At 47.4% G+C, this 12,677-nt stretch overlaps 1 pseudogene; it reads right to left on the bottom strand.

Moving 5' to 3' along the window:
* Positions 1–5,289: 5,289 nt before the first annotated feature.
* LOC101108079 (heterogeneous nuclear ribonucleoprotein U-like protein 1) lies at positions 5,290–8,458 on the bottom strand (annotated as a pseudogene).
* Between the last annotated feature and the right edge of the window lie 4,219 nt (positions 8,459–12,677).

Here is a 12,677-nt window from a genome sequence, read left to right as displayed (position 1 = left end):
TCCACTTCCTGGTTCATAGCTGGCTTTTCATAGACAGCTTCTTCCTGTGTCCCTGTGTGGTGGAAGCGGCAAGGGAGTCCTCCTTTATGAGGACACTAATCCCGTTCATGAGTGTCCCTCTCTCATGTTCTCCCAGAGGCCCTGCCTCCTAATACCTCTTACGTTTCAGTGCATGAATTTTGTGGGGACACAAATATACAGTCTACAGAAACCCCCTGGTCTCACTAGATTACAGTCACAAACATTTATTTTTCAAGCTCCTGGGTATGCACATTAACTAAGATTTAGCTCATCTCAACGGTTCCCTGAGGTTCCAGGTTGCAGACCGGATCAATACTTTCTCCCTGGATTTGGAGCTAGTGGCTACTAGACTCAGGTCCTTCTTATGGTGGATGGCAGAGAACCAGTGGGAAAACTTAAGCGCACACACAGACACATCCGCTCACATTCCATTGCTGAAAGCAAGTCACCTGGCCAGTGCAGCTTCAGAAAAGCAGGGAAGTACCCTTCTCCCAGAGAGGGTAGCAAGGGGATGGAGGGAATAAAAATGCATGAACAAATAATACAATATACCATACAACCCAAAAGAAAAGACGCATGAATGCTGACAACTGGGCTCCTCTAATGAAGCAGGCTATGCAAATCCCACCAGACTGAACTTTTGTTCTCAAGACTCTTTAATATTCTTAAAAATTACTGGAGACTCCGAAGATATTATGCTTGTGGGGGTCATATCCATTAATATTTAGAAATTAAAATGAGAAATGTTTTCAATATGTGTTAATCCACTTAAAATATTAATTGAAGACTCACTATGTGTACAAATAACATATTTTTATTAAAACTACTTTTCTGAAAACAGCCAAAAATTTAGTGAGAAGAGTAACATTGTTTTATAATTTCTGAGTTCCCTGTGTTATACACTAAGTCCTTGTTGGTTATCTATTTTGTGTATAGTAGTACGCATATATTAACCCCAAATTCCTAGTTTATCCTCCCCCCTTTTCCCCGCTTTGCTGTTGTTCGGTCGCTGTCTGTCTGACTCTCTGTGACCCCGTGGACGGCAGTGTACCTTCACTGTCTCCCTGAGTTTGCTTAAACTCATGTCCATTGAGTCAGTGATGCTTTCCAACCACCCCATTCTCTGTCACCACCTTCTCCTCCTGCCCCATGGACTGTAGCCCACCAGGCTCCTCTGTCCATGGAATTCTTCAGGCAAGAATACTGGTGTGGGCAGCCATTCCCTTCTCCATGGAAACTTCCCGACACAGGGATCAAACCCAGGTCTCCTGCACTGCAGGCAGATTCTTTACAGTCTGAGCCACCAGGGAAGCCCTCAGGTCCTCTTAAATCCACCCGAATAGTAATTATCCACTGGAACTCCTCCTAAACTCACCTGGGCCTCTCCATCACCTGCTAGATGGAATAACTTTTGTTTTAGGCACTTAGCTATTATGTAACAAACCCACTTTTGAATGCAACCATGTATAGAAGCAGCTGCTGCTGCGGCTGCTAAGTTACGTCAGTTGTGTCCGATTCTGTGTGACCGCATAGATGGCAGCCCACCAGGCTCCACCGTCCCTGGGATTCTCCAGGCGAGAACACTGGAGTAGGGTGCCATTGCCTTCTCCGATAGAAGCAGCAGCCGAGCCAAACAGAGAGCTCCAGCCTCGATTTTTAAGTTGACATTGTCATTCAAATTCCTTAAAAGGAATGAAATCTCATGCGGACCCTGAAACTAATAGTAAGAGCCACATTCAGTGTCAAGACAGCCTCCTCTGAGTGTCTAGCAAGACAAGGGAGCAGAGAGTCCGACGAACGTGTTTGGTGATTGCAGTTTGGCAAGAACAGAGCTAATTATCTGCAGAGGCAGTTTAGTGAATGCTTTTATACGAGACACACAACAAGCTTATAATGTCTTCCGGGTCCTCTGGGACACCTCAGGAGAGGGTTTTGATGTTTCCTAGTCATGTGACTTCTGCTTGGCCAGGAGTTCTTCCCCCTTGTCCCATGACACCGTAACACTGCAAATGCAGAGGCATGAAGAAATGGGTCTGTCCCCATCAGCGTCTCGACTGCCTCTCAGCAGACAGCGCCACTGACTGTCCCTGTGACCACCATCCATCCTTGGGTACCATTTTCCCAAAAGATCCATGAAGAACTCTGCTTTTCAAAATTCATGCAGGCCTGGGAGCTTTCTAAGGGCTTTCTGGAAGGAGATGGTATTTATCACCAGCCAGCTCTCTCTGCTGCCATGGTTTAACACAGCTGACTCTCCTTGCTTTCACAGGGATGCTTGACTTTTCCAACTATGTCAAGAGAAATTTACTTCATCTAACCCATGATTGTCCTTCCCTGGTGGCTCAGACGGTAAAGAAACACTTGCAATGCAGAAGACCCAGGTTTGATTTCTGGGTTGGGAAAATCCCCTGGAGAAGGGCATGGCAACCCACTCCAGTATTCTGCCCTGGAGAATTCCATGGACAGAGGAGCCTGGTGGGCTACATCCCATTGGATACGACTGAGTGACTGACACTAACTAACTAACCCACCCATTATTGGGCTTCCCTAGCGGCTCAGACAGTAAAGAATCCACCTGCAATGCAGGAGACCTGGGTTTGATTCCTATGTCAGGAAGATCCCCTGGGCAAGTGAATGGCTACCCACTCCAGTATTCTTGCCTGGATAATCCAATGGACAGAGGAGCCTGGTAGGCTACCTTCTATGGGGTCACGAAGAGTTGGATATGGTTGAGCGACTAAGCATGCACCCAACCCATGATTATAGAGCAGGAATTCACCGACTGCCCCAAAATTGTGTTCAGTTCAGTCACTCAGTTGTGTCCAACTCTTTACAATCCCATGGATGGCAGCACACCGGGTTTTCTTGTCCACCATCAACTCCCGGAGCTTGCTCAAACTTGTCCATTGAATTGGTGATGCCATCCAACCATCTCATCAGTAAAATTTTTCCTTGATTAAAAGTTGCTTTGGCAAAGTCATGTAACAATTAAGACAGTGATACTCACAGCAACGAGAATGAAGATACTAATGGCTACATTTGTTGAGTACCTATAATGTGTGCCCAACATATAACTCCTTTGAGCTGCAAAATAACTTTGCAACATGGGAATGACTATCGTGCAATTTACAGACAAACACATTGAAATTCATAGAGAGGACGTGGCCTTTCCAGCTTTATATAAATATGTGTGGCAATGCCAGGATTTAGATCTGCAACCTGATCTGACTATGCTTACGTCTCTCTGGTTATTTCTTCCCAGCTGGATTCATACAGGAAGTTGAAAGGAATTTCTGCCTCAGCTTCAAATTCACTAAGGGGGGTCTGACTATGGCCCTTCCCTCTCTGGGCCTCAGCAGCCTTCAGCTTTAGAGGAAGTTCTGGAACAAGGCTCTTTAGCCTCTGCCCCTTCTGGGCCCATGCAGGGAAACTTGGGCATTGCAAACCATCAGTTGAAGGTCTTTTGTAGTCATATGAATTTTTACCAACCTAAGACTTCTGTGGTTAAATCCAGAGTGAAAATATTAAGAATAAGTATTACAGTTTGGTTAAGAGTTCAGGTTTTGAACTAGACTACCCCAGGTTCAGTCTTTCTACCTGCATCTGTAACCTCAGGGATGCCACTCAACCTCTTTAAGCCTCCATTTCTCTCTGTAGGATGTGGATAAAAACTCTAACCATGTTCAGGTTCAATGAGATGACTTACATCAAGTCTCTGGCACATAAGCAGTGCTCATATTATTATTATTATTTTTAATGCAGTCTATCCACAGAAGTCCAGACCATCTTACCTGCCTCCTGAGAAATCTGTATGCGGGTCAAGAAGCAACAATTAGAACCAGACATGGAACAACAACACACTGGTTTCAAATTGGGAAGGGAGTACGTCAAAGCTGTATATTGTTACCCTGCTTACTTAACTTCTATGCAGAGTACATCATGTGAAATGCTGGGCTGGATGAAGCACAAGCTGGAATCAAGATTGCCGGGAGAAATATCAATAACCTCAGATACACAGATGACACCACTCTTATGGCAGAAAGTAAAGAAGAACTAAAGAGCCTCTTGATGAAAGTGAAAAGGAGAGTGAAAAATCTGGCTTAAAACTCAACATTCAAAAAATGAAGATCATGGCATCTGGTCCCATCATTTCATGGAAAATAGATGGGGAAACAATGGAAACAGTGAGAGACTATTTTCTTGGGCTCCAAAATCACTGCAGATGGTGATTGCAGCCATGAAATTAAAAGATGCTTGCTCCTTGGAAGAAAAGTTATGACCAACTTTTTTTTTTTTTTTTTTAGGAGGTGCCATGTCATTTATTGAAAACAAAACAAAAACAAAACAGGGCAACACACATTTCTTAATAAGTGCAGTTTGTTAAAAGTTCTGTTAAAACATATGGGTCAAGGGGAAGTAAAAATAATCAGAGGATCACTGTAGGAAAAACCTTTAGGTCTGGCACTGGGAGACCTCTGGAGAGGAGCAGTGGGAGAAACTTCATGTTCTGAAGGGTAGGAGCCCCCCAACTCCCTTCTTCCCTCTTACCCCCTTAATCCCACGAGAAACTACCAAGACGCCCGGAATAAAAGTTTTCAAGTTCAGTAGTCACACTCTCTCCAAATACAAAAAGCAGGTACAATTCAACTCAACACAGAAGCTTGTGTGCAAAGTTACGGGAAACTGAGACATTGTATAAAAAGTTAGGTTAAAGATGATTCTGTGGTTTTGTTTTGTGTGTGTTTTGAGGGTGTGGCTCTTCCTCTGTCACCTGAACTCAGCAAAGAAATGGTTATCCTGATGAAATATCAACAGCCGACCCACAGTAAAAATGGACAAGTTCTAAAAATTTAAAAAAAAAAAAAAGCGTAATTACCAAAAAAAATCTGTCACTGCTTTCTCCCTCTGCATTTTGCATTTTAAACCGTGTTTTTTTAAGTTTTTGATTTTTTTTTAAAATCCTGGAAAGTAGACAGTAAAACAGCTCCTGGAAGAATTTACAACCAACTGCATGAGAGTCTGAGAAGCTGAGGGCCTAGAGCAGGGCTGGGAGGAGAGGACAGGAAGGGGCCCTCCCCTTAGCCCTGTAGCCTCACTGTACGACCAAGGCAAGGGACAGGGGGGTCTTTAGTCAAAAAGGAGGAATGGAGGAAGAGGAGGGTAGGGGGACGAACAGAAAATAAAAGGTCATTGTTGCCTGTTGGAATCCAGAGGAAATGCCCGGCCCTGTGTAGGGGAAGAGCCCCTCAGAGGGGAGGCAGCCTGGGAGGACCCATCCCCAGCACCACGGGACCCGGGAGGGATGGATGAGGAGGACTGAGGTGGGCGCTGGTGGAGGAAGCCGGCAGGGGCCTCCAGGGCACGTGGCTACTGTGCGCTTGTGCCCCCCCGTGTGTTCCTGGAGTAGCTCCTGCAGTCATAGCTCCCGTAGTACGGCGGCCACTGGCCCTGGTTCTGATAGTACTGGTTCCACTGCTGGGCATACTGTTGATACTGGTTATAGCTGGGCTGAGGGTAGGTCTGTGCTGTGGGGGGCGGTGGTGGGGTGTAAGGGGCTGGATTGTAGCCGCCGTAGCTCCCATAGTTGTAGGCAGGTGGTGGCGGAGGCGGAGGTGGTGGGGCTGTGTAGCCCTGGCTGTACCCTCCCTGGTTGTAGGGAGGTGGCTGGCTATAACTCGGCTGTGGAGGGCTGTAGCTGCGGACAGGAGGGGTGCTGGTATTGGCGCTCGAGCCGGGGATGTTGCTGTTCTTGTTGTAGCCGCTGGCCCCTGGGGGGTTCCTAGCAGGGCTGTAGGTGGGTGGCGGTGGCTGCTGTGGCGGAGGCTATTGCTGGGGAGCCCGGTTGTAGCTGCCTCAGTTGTTGGAGTTGTTGTTGTCCCGGTTGTTGTTACCCCAGCGGTTCTGGTTGTAGCCACCACCTCCACTGCGGTTGAAACCTCCTCGGTAGTTGCCTCCTCCATCGCTGCCTCCTCCTCAATTTTGGAAGCCTCCTCGGTTGCCCCCTGGGGGACCTCAGTTGTCATAGCGCTGGAAACCACCACCACCCCCGAGGCCCTGGAAGCCACCCCCGCCTCGGTTGTCAAAGCACTTTTCAGGCGGTGGTCCAGCCCTGCAGCCCTCCTCGTTGTAGTGCCTCACCAGCTTGTCTGCTTCCTCTCGCTGCAGCTCAATGAACAGCACCTTGTCCAGGAAGTCCCCAACACCAGGCAACGTGAAGTTGGCTTTCATTTCTAAGACCGCGTGATCTGGGACATCCTTCCCTTCTTCGTCAGTTCGCTTTATTGTTCGGTCTTTCAGGTCCTCATCAGTGGGACAAATTACAATGGCTTTGCGCTGGAAGCCTTCAAATGGTCTCATTTTTCGTCTCTGGGCTGACCCATAAACATTTGTCTGATCTAGGATATAGTTGCGCTTCTTGCGGGCAGCAATCTGGATGAGATGGTTGAGGCACTGAGTGGCCTGCTGGATCAGGACGTCCCAGCGGCCGGCGTAGTTTCACTGACGGCGTAGGCCCATTACCCGCATCTTAACCATGATGGCATTGGTACCCATTGGAGGGGTTGGAGGCTGTGTGTTTGATGGCCCACATGGTTTTGCCAGCAGCGGGCAGGCCCACCATCATTAGAATCTCACACTCTGCCTTGCTCTTTGGTCCAACGGTACCCTGGATGCGCTCACTCAGGGGAAGGTGCTGGATGAAGGTGAAGCCTGGGGGGACAGAACAGTAGGGCTCTGCCTGCTGCCCGAAGTTGAACTCCACCGCACAGTTCTTCACCAGGACGTGAGGATAGAGGGCCTGACCCCCTAAGGCTTCCTTCTGGATTCGGAAGGCAATGCCCATCCACTTCCCATTTTTGGTGAAGGAAAGTTCCACGTCATTTCCACATTCAAAGTCCGCAAAGCAGCCAATTACATCATTCTCTGCAAACTTGTCTCCATAGTTTTCAAAGCAGCTATTGGTGGGCTTCTTCCCAGTGCCTCTGTAGCCATAGGAGAAAGGCTCTTCGCCTAGCTGAGTGCTGCAAGAGTCCAGGGACCAACCAATGTGGACCACGTGGGGGTTGGGCTCTGTAGACGGAAGGTGCTTCACAGAGATTTCTTCATTGATCTTCATCTCAAAGAACACTCGGCCCCTTCTGACCCCGTAGCTGGCACAGGCTCCTGACCACAGGTATGCAAAGCCTTCGATCGTGAGCGGGTAGCCACTACTCCGGTCTCAGGCCACCTTGAAGTGGAGGTCACAGTTATGTGTCAATGGCCACAAGGCTGTCGTCAAAGTCATCTTCATCCTCTTCAGCCGGAGGCTGAGGAGATCGCCCCCTCCTATCCTCTCAGTGCTCAAAGTACCCCCGTCCCTGGTTTTCTTCATAAGGCCTCTTTCGACTCTGGAATTGCTGTCTGTCTGGTTTGTGTTGAGATACTTCCGGTGGGAGGAAGCTGGTGGGTGCTTCTTGCTTCATCTCTGTCTTCACTTCTGGGCGATAGGCCTGCTGCTGCTGGTCCATTTCCAGTGGTCTCCTCTCGTAGCCTGACTCGTTCTCTTGCTTGATGACCTGCGTCTCATAGAATTGGTTCTGCATGGTAATATTGTCCCTGACATCTCCTCGTTGCTGCGCCCGGGTCGCCCCGGTTCGTCATCGGCCTCGAGCTCCTGCTCGTCGTAGGGCTCCTCGGCCTCCAGCGCCGCCTGCAGCCGCTCAGCAAGCTCGGCCTTGAGGCCGCCAGTGTCCAGGCCGCGGCGGTGCAGCTCCTCGCGAAGTTCGTTCGCCTTCAGATGGCGCACATCCGTGGCCCACCCCCGGGGCGGCCCCCGAGCCCGGCCCGGCCCCCGAGCCTGGCCCGGCCTCCCAGGGCTCTGTCCCCCCTAAACCTTTCCTGTCAGCAGGCGAAGGGGGAAAGAGAGGGGGGGCCCACTCCAATGGCGGCGGCAGCGCCACCTCCCCCCTCCTCCGTCATGACCAACTTTTAAATATGATAGCATTTTAAAAAGCAGAGACATTACTTTGCTGACAAAAGTTCATCTATTCAAAGTTATGGTTTTTGCAGTAGTCATGTATGGATGTGAGAGTTGGACCATAAAGAAAGCTGAATGCCAAAGAATTGATGCTTTTGAACTGTGGTGTTGGAGAAGACTCTTGAGAGTCCCTCGGATTGTAAGGAGATCCAACCAGTCCATCCGAAAGGAAATCAGTCCCGAATAGCCATTGAAAGCATTGATGCTGAAGCTGAAGCTCCAATACTTTGGCCACCTGATGTGAAGAACTGACTCATTGGAAAAGACCCTGATGCTGGGCAAGATTGAAGGCAGGAGGAGAAGTGGGATGACAGAGGATGAGATGGTTGGATGGCATCACTGACTTGATGGACATGAGTTTGGACAAGCTCATGTTAGTGATGCCTTCCCTCCACTCATCACCACTACCTGTTCCTGGGCCATCTGGCACACGTAACTTTTTGTATCCCTGAAAATCTGGTTTCACCCCATCTTACTTGGATCAGAAAGTCATCTCTACAGAAGAGAAGTCTCATGCACTGGATGGTGGTGGTGGTGGGGTGCTTCAGAAGTGTTTGCATTTTACTGGGAGGAAAGTCTGTGAGGATACACCCTGTTCTGAGTTGAGTTGTGTCCCTCACAAAAAAAGATATAGTAAAGTCCTAATCATCCTCAGAATGTGTCCTTATTTGGAAGTAGGGTCATTGCAAATGTTAGTTAATTTAAGATGAGTTTATACTGAAGTAGGGTGAACCCTTGATCTAATATGATTGGTGCCCTTGCAAGAAGATGGTTGTAGAAAGACAGACACAGGCGGGGACAACACCATGTGGCAATGAAAGCAGAGTTTGGAATTTACAAGTCATGCCGAAGACTGGCAGCAAAGCATCAGAAGCTGGGGAGGGCAAGGAAGGGTTCCACTCCAGGTTGCAAAGGACATGTGGTCATGCCTATGCCTTAATTTCAGACTTCTGGCCTCTACACGGTGAGATAGCAATTCTGTGTTTGTAAGCCACCCAGCTTGTGGCACAGTTGATCTTCTGTATCTGTGGGCTCCGCATCTATGGATTCAACCAATGTTGGACAGAAAATATTCTTTTTAATTTCAGAAAGTTCCAAAAAGCAAAACTTGAATTTGCAGCCCACTAGCCCGTCTAGTCAAGGCTATGGTTTTTCCTGTGGTCATGTATGAATGTGAAAGTTGGACTGTGAAGAAAGCTGAGTGCTGAAGAATTGATGCTTTTGAACTGTGGTGTTGGAGAAGACTCTTGAGAGTCCCTTGGACTGCAAGGAGATCCAACCAGTCCATTCTAAAGGAGATCAACCCTGGGATTTCTTTGGAAGGAATGATGCTAAAGCTGAAACTCCAGTACTTTGGCCACCTCATGTGAAGAGTTGACTCATTGGAAAAGACTCTGAAGCTGGGAGGGGTTGGGGGCAGGAGGAGAAGGGGACGACAGAGGATGAGATGGCTGGATGGCATCACCAACTCAATGGACTTGAGTCTGGGTGAACTCCGGGAGTTGGTGATGGACAGGGAGGCCTGGTGTGCTGCGATTCATGGAGTCGCAAAGAGTCGGACACAACTGAGTGACTGAACTGAACTGAGCAACAATTTGCATATCACTTACATTTGCTTGCTATTTTCATAGCGTTTATATTGTATAGGTATTATAAGCATTTATATTGCTTAGATATTATAAGTAATCTATCTTAAAATATATGGGAAGATATGCATAGGTCATATGCAAATACTACGTCATTTTATACAAGGGACTTCAGCATCCATGTATTTTAGTATCTGTCAGGCTTCCTGGTTCCAGTCCCCTGTGGATGTCAATGGACAGCTATACTTTGTTACAGCAGCCCTAGGAAACTAATACAAATAGCAAGTGTTACTTGCTCGGTTGTGCTGATTCTTTGTGACCCTGTGGACTGTAGCCCATCAGGATCCTCTGTCCATGGGATTCTCTAGACAAGAATAATGGAGAGGATTGCCATGCCCTTCTACAGGGGATCTTTCTGATCCAGGGGTTGAACCCAGGTCTCCTGCATTGCAGGTAGATTCTTTACTGTTTGAGCTATCAGGGAAGCCCAATACATATAGCAACTTTGTTTTCTACTAATTTTTCTAATTATTTACACCCTACCTTCTGCAGTTTTGCAACCAATATATATCAGTTATTTGTGTTCAAAAATACACATGGCTGATTATTTTGAAATTCAAATAATATAGAAGTATATAGAATAAAAATTAATGCCCTCTCATAATCTAACCTCTTGGCAATAATTTGTTTACATATTAAATAACAGTTAATTTATTACCTACTCCATCCTAGGTCTTCCCTCGTGGCTCAGTGGTAAAGAATCTGCCTGCCAATGCAGGAAACACAGGTTTGATCCCTGGGTTGGGAAGATCCCCTGGAGGAAGGAATGACTACCCACTCCAGTATTCTTGCCTGGAAAATCCTGTGGACAGAGGAGCTGGAGGGCTACAGTCCATGGGGTCACAAAAGAGTTAGACACTATATAGTGACTAAGCAATAACTCCATTCTAGATTAAGCATTGTGGACACATTAGTCAAAAGAGAAATGGTGTTCTGTACACAAACTCCTGTTTTGCTTTTTTCCAAATGTCTAAGTTTGAGTGAGCGTTCATCACTTTCACAGTCAGAAAAGAATAGAGATAGAAAATGTTGTGGAGAAAATTTCAGATGGAAAGAACGAGGAAGAAGTCTTTAGGAAACAAACATACCACATTCTCTTCCCCTTGGCTTGGGTCAGGGGTGCGGGGAGGATAGAAGCCTGACATTTCTCCCAAATGAGACCACCCCAGATTGTGTATCTATCTACCCAGAACCTCAGGGTGCCCTTAGGGATACCGGCATGCTAGGAGCTTGATTTGTGGTGACAGACAGGTCCCTGGTTCGAGTCCCAGCTCTGCTCTCTCTGCCTCACACTAGCTGCGCAGCTGAGGTGCCCACCCTCAGGTTGCCTCAGTGTGCTGGTCCGTAACAGTGCCAACCGGCACCAGGCTATCTCCAGGATCATTTCCAGCTCTCAAGAGCCTGACTCTCAGTCCGCCTCTCAAAAGGGGGTTTCTTCCTAATCAAAACGAAGGGGAACTTGAATGTTCCTGGCCTTTCAGGGCCAAGAACTTCCAGGGCCAAAGCCCCATTTTTTCTGCATGACTCCTCTCAACGTTTATTTCCTTCAAAAGTGAATTTTCTTTGGCATTTGTTACAAACTGCGTACCACCCAACCCTGGCCAAATTCATATGTTGGAATCTAATCCCCAGTGTGATGGCATTTAAAGGTACTTAGGTCATGAAGATGGACCCCTTCGTGAATAAGATTAGTGCCCTTATAAGAAAAGGCCAAAATGCTCCCTCACTTTCTTTCCTTCATGGAAGGCCATAGGAAGAAGGCAGCTGTGTGTAAACCAAGAAGAGAGCCCTCACCAGATGCCAAAAAAAGCCAGCACCTTGATTGTGGACTTAGCCTCCAGGACTGCGAGGAACTGTTGCTGACAAACCACCAAGGTTGCAGTATTTTGTTCTAACAACCCAAATGGACTAACACAGGGTTAAACCATCCAAGGGACAGTGGACAGGGTTCTCCCTACATTTGAAGACAACAAAGCCAGGAAATGTCCTTCAACCTGATAGAATATAGTACTAGAAACAGGAAGTACCTGGAGCAGAACGCGGGAAGAGTGAGTTCTAAACACTGACTCCTGGTGAGGACTTTCTGTCTCAGAAGCAAGATCATCATTTTTGCTGAATTTGGTTGCTTAGTACACAAGTCACTGACTACAGCCCTCACTCAAGGGGAAAGAATTAGCACAGACTATGAATACCAGGACAGAGTCATCACTGGGATCATTTTACACACCTGGGACAACTGGGAAGCGGCTGAGCCCAGCCACCAGGAGATCAGTCAGCCCTGTTCTCCAGTTCACAGGGGGAAAAAAAAAGTGAATATGTAACATATGTGTGCACACGTGTGTACATACGTGTATACGCACACACATATTCTATGCGTGTGTGAGTATGCATATGTGTATGCACTTATGCTTGTATGTGTGTGTGAGTTATATGTACATACTCATGTATACATACGTGTGTGCTTATATACAGTCATGTGAGTGTATGGGCATCATTTCTTAATAGAACATATTTTGAAGAAACAGCAAATTAAAGCCTGAATGAAAGGAAAGAATTGACATTAGGAATGGGAGATGGACAGAACCTTATCTGGGGACTTTATACCCTGAATTTTGATCCAAGCAGACTGCGTTCCTAGGTCAGTTTCCAGGAGGGTAACCACACCACGGAAGGATGGCAAGTGGGTGAAAGCTGAGATGGGAGCAGAATGGGGGGCTCAAGGGGCAGGGGGCAGAGAGGAAAGACCAAGCAAAGTGGAGCTGGAAATTCCTTCCAGACTTAATAATCCTGGGCATCATTAGTAACCAAAGCAAGACTTCAGAACATATGTTTTGTGTTGACAGCGGACCCTTAATTAAAACAGCCCCAGTGAAGAACAGCCTGATTAAAGGAAAAGTGGTGCTTAAAGAACAATTTGACTGTCGACTGACATGGGTTGGCAGAGGGCGGGGAGTTGTCCCTCTGGTTCTCCAGTCCTTCAAGGGGACTGGGAACCG

The sequence above is a fragment of the Ovis aries genome, chromosome 16 (assembly GCF_016772045.2).
Source record: "Ovis aries strain OAR_USU_Benz2616 breed Rambouillet chromosome 16, ARS-UI_Ramb_v3.0, whole genome shotgun sequence".
NCBI classification, from domain to species: Eukaryota; Metazoa; Chordata; class Mammalia; order Artiodactyla; family Bovidae; genus Ovis; species Ovis aries.
This window is presented reverse-complemented; position numbering and strand designations above follow the sequence as displayed.